This window comes from Tupaia chinensis, unplaced genomic scaffold (assembly GCF_000334495.1).
Source record: "Tupaia chinensis unplaced genomic scaffold, TupChi_1.0 Scaffold148108_1, whole genome shotgun sequence".
NCBI lineage: Eukaryota > Metazoa > Chordata > Mammalia > Scandentia > Tupaiidae > Tupaia > Tupaia belangeri.
Genome location: NW_006207959.1, coordinates 1,454,885 through 1,459,710, shown reverse-complemented (window position 1 = coordinate 1,459,710; position 4,826 = coordinate 1,454,885).

Here is a 4,826-nt window from a genome sequence, read left to right as displayed (position 1 = left end):
AGACATGAATGAATCTGCCCTTAAATCTCCATCTGCCAACAGTGGGCTTCCACGCGTACTTACTTTATCTCATGAAGAACAAAAGAATTATCCAGCTGAGTCCCACATGAATTCCTGACTCATAAAATTGTCAGATACTAAAAAGCCTTTGTTGTATTAAAACATTCAGTGTTGGAGGAGTTTGTTACATATTACTAAATAGTAACTACTCTACTTTTCTTAGCTTGGCTTCTAATTGATCTAACCAGAAATAACTATCATTAATAAACTTTATTGTGATTTGCTTTGAGGGAGGAAACAGAAGATTTCTCATAATTACACATGCATTATTTCCAGGAATAAGAGGTCATTGAAACTATCTGAGGGTATTCTACATGTAAGAAGAACACAGTCACCAATGGGTATGATATTTGAGGCTGTTAGAAACACAAAGCCTAGTCCTTATATGCAATGTCTGTATTAATCTCTTGACCATGAAGAACACATTTAGAAAGCTGTGGGGTCATTTAATTAATTTAAAAATACTGCTCTCTAGAGTAATCAGGGTGCTTGTTTGAACAAATATACTTTGTTGTGGAATATAAGGTATTCAGACACTTGCATGATTTGTGAGGAAAACCCAGATTTTGTTCAGTAGTTTTAAGTCATTATATAACCTTCGTGTCATCCATCAAGAATATGGATGCTTAATGTCAGTACAACTGCAGATAATGCTTAAGGGACATCACAGTTCAGGAGAGGTTCTGTTCCCCTTGAAAGGTCCAGCTGCTTTATTCAAATAAGAGAAGCTCTTTTAAAGATATAAAAAAACATGAGAGGTTAGGAAATGGAGGACATTCCCTTGAAAGAGGAATGGGATTTCCACATAGAGGTCCAGAGAATTCTCATTTACTTGAAAATTAGTGAAGCTCTGAGATAAAATCAATAGTTGGCCTTTTAAAGATTGCAGAACTTAGAAGAGTGAGGTTAAGGCTTTGTGCATGTTGTACAAGCGTTGCCAAATGCTAACATGGTAAAACTGAGCTCTGTTGTCTCAATACAGTTTTGCATGGGCAGGATGAACACACATCAAAAAAGTGAGGTGGCTGACTTCTGGAATCCCTGAGGACAAGTATTGATCAGCGGTAAGACGTGTTTGCCATTGACATTGAATGATGCTGGTTACTTTTCCCTTCATGTTAATCCTCAGGGAGCTCTTTGCCAAATTTGGACTATAGGGAGCTGAGATTATGAATGTACCACAACAATTTAAAAAATATACAATAGGAACTATAAGAAACAGAAAGGCAAATCTCTTGTAGGGAGTCAGACTAGGTGTATCGGAGGAAAAGAGCTGTTGTCTGTTTAAGCTAAAGTGACACTTAAAGCATCAGCTGTAGCTGGAATTGTCATGACTGATTGTCAGCTACACCAGCAGGAACAGTTACAGAACAGAGGCTATCCTGAGAGTGGACAAGGAGAGCACAAAAGCTCCCAAGAACATGTTAGATGTCCTGGTTTCAATGGACATTTTCAAGGACATTGATCATCTTCTATGTGAAAGATCTCCCATGTAAAAGACACTGTCCTCAGTACTTAGGACACAGTGAGTGAACAATACCCTGACCACAAGAAGCTGATAGTCTAGTTCATGGGGAGGTCAGCCTGAATAATTGTGATGTTGTACAGTAAGTGTTAATAGAAAGAGATATTTTGAAAGTTACAGAGACACAAAGGAGAAGAAGCATGTAACCCAGCTTGGGGTTTAGGTCAGGATAAGGTGGAAAAAAAAATTGAACTGAGTTTTGAAAGACATTAGTAGGAACTGGCTAAGCTGTAGAGTTGCTAAGAGTGTTTTTGGCAGAGGACACAGTATTAGCAAAACTACTGAGGTGTGAAATAGTGCCTCATGGGAGATGGAATGCAAACCGTTTTCAGAGTGTAAAGTTCAAGGTGAGTGGAAGAAGAGTAGTGGGAAGTGAAATCTGCAAACTAGGGTTGAGGGGAGGGATCTAGCTCCCTGGGCCAATAGGGAGTTACAGGTAGAGCTGTGATTTAGTATTTTAGAGAATTCTGATGACAATTTGCACAATTGATTTGTGGGGACAGAGGAGGCAAGACTAAAAGAGGGATACAAATAGGAAGCTATTTTCATTGTCCCAGCAAGATTCATAAAGACCTGAACAGGGACAAGTAAGTAGGATAGAAAGAAGAAAAGAATTCAAAACATTATCAGAAGGCATAATTGACTAGAGTTGGGGCTGATTCATTTTTATGGGAGGAGAAGGCTAATGGGACTCTTACGTTTCTGCCTTGGGCAGGTGTATAGATAGTGGTACCATTAATTGAACTTGGAGATACAAGAGGAGTGGTCTGAGGGAAGCTTGGCAGGGTGTAGTTTTGAGGTGTCAGCAGTTATATTGGTGGAATCTCAGAAAGTAAAAAAATACCATTGTTAACATTAAATATTATCTTTTTAAAAATTTTTTTACATTTAATCACTGTATATCATTACAACATACAAGATGAGTTTTCCCAGAAAGAATACACTGGACATTAGTCCAGTCAAAGTTATTATCATACACATTATCATTAGCAGATAATTTTCCATTTTTGTGTCCCTTAAGTTTTGCTTCTTTCTTTTCCCCCTTGATTCCTTTCCTCTCACCCTCCCCCATTTTCTATCCTCCTCCCACACTTCCTCTAGTATCCACAGTTGCTCTCCATGTTTTTATACCTTCTAATCTTTCTGTTTCTGCCATAGAGGGTAGACATTCTGCATATATTAAGTGGAGACATACAATGCCTCTCTTTCATAGTCTGGCTTACTTCACTTAGCATTAAATCTTTCATGTTCACCCACTTCCTATCAAATTCTGATCACCTTCACTAGAGAAAGTTTGGGAATATAAGGATTATGTTATTTATATATATATATGTAATATGGGATTATATAATGGAATAATAGACTTATCTATTAAGAAATTAGCCATCTCCCAACTTCATGTACTTGAAATACACTGCCAAGTTATTGTCATATCTCACACAGGACCTGGGATACTATTCAATGACAATAAATGCATTTTTCTTTCAGTGTACCAAAAATACAACTGAACTTCCAATGCCATAAAAACTTAAGTATTAGAACTCAAAAATTTTTAAATTGAGAAGTGCTGTATCAATGTGGGGGTCTCATTAAAATCCTTAATGTCCTCATGTAGAGTTTCTATCAACTCTCATTTGAGGCTACAATAGTTTAAAAATACAACTATAGGGACCAGCAGTTAGCGTAATGGCTATGTCACTGAACTCCTACGTAGCTGACTGTGGTTCAAGTCCCGAACCCGGTGGCTTAAACTCACGCTGGGTGCTTGTGCGTACGTGCCCAAGATCCCAAGAGGAGAATGGAGGAGAAGGGATTGTGATGGGGCCACTCCCCCTGGTGGGGATGATTTCTCACTTTCTGTCTCTCTGTCTCTCTCTGTCTTTCTGGTGAGCACACGCGCCCTGTAGCAAAAACCTCTACAAAAAAAAAAAAAAAAAAAATACAACTATATATTCAAAGCAAAAGAGGCAAGCACACTGACAGCATTAAGAATTAAGAAATGACAGAAAGGAGACAGTTTAAATCTAGACAAAGCAGGCCAGAAGTGGACATTCCAGGGCAGGGGTGAACAGCTGGAGGCAGCTGTAAGCCTTGGGCACAGAATCAGAATCATCACAACAGTGACTCTGTATTATCAGAAGTGGTGGGTTGTGTTTGGTGTCTTTGTCTAAGACGGTGATCACAGTACATATTTTAGATAGATTTCTGTTGGACTGGAAACTGGACATACCAATCACGGCACATGTTAATCCCATCCATGTGAGGCTGCCAGATAAACTATAGGACAGTCAGTTTTCCCAGAATGAATACACTGTACATTAGTTCAGTCAAAGTTATTACCATACACATTATCATTATATCGTCATGTCAAATTTGAATCTTCAATAAACAAGTTTTTAATATCACCATGTCCAAAGTACTGCATCCTACATTTTTATTTGCTAAATCTGGCAATCTTCCTGAAAAGCAGGCTAATATAGAAATGTTTTCTGAACCACTGGATCCTGCCCCTTCCCTCAACATCAGGAAAAAAAAAGAACAACAAACCAATAAAAAACTGAATGGGTACTTATTGCATGGTGACTTCATATAAAAATAGACCCAGCATGAAAAAAATCTCTGCTAAGTAGTGAGAAAGGTGATGCGCTAGGTCAATAGTTTTCTTTATCTCAGTCCTTGGGATTTAGACTCAGGAATTAGATGGATTTGGGAGGCAGCAGGAGCTGAAGCCACACACACACACACACACACATACACACACGGCAATGGACAAGATGGACTCTCAGTAAGTCAAAGCTATAATATTAATAAGTCAGTGTTATAATGGAATAGAAACTATTAGCGTTTATTTACTTATTCACTCAAAAATATTTTTGAGGTGGAGAAAGGATGCACAGGGTACCAGGCTAAAACATGAGGCAGGTAATGAATAGAGGCAGGGAAACAGAAACAGCCCCAGAGGGGCTGAGCTCCCTCAACAAAAAGAGATTATGGAGAACCTCCTGTCAAAGAAGTGGGATCCATCTTCCATTGTCACTGAGTTTCTATCCTTCCTTAATGCCCTTTATACCTTAATGTAAACTCATCACTTAAGGGAGCCTGCATGGCTCTTTATTTCTTGCAACAAAACAGACTCTATGGATGCCTATGGGATAAAGCAAGACTAGTTAGGTGTTGGAGGGAGCAAACCCTCTGCAGTAAGAATGCAATTCCCCAGAGACAAAAGCAAGTCCTTCCTGCT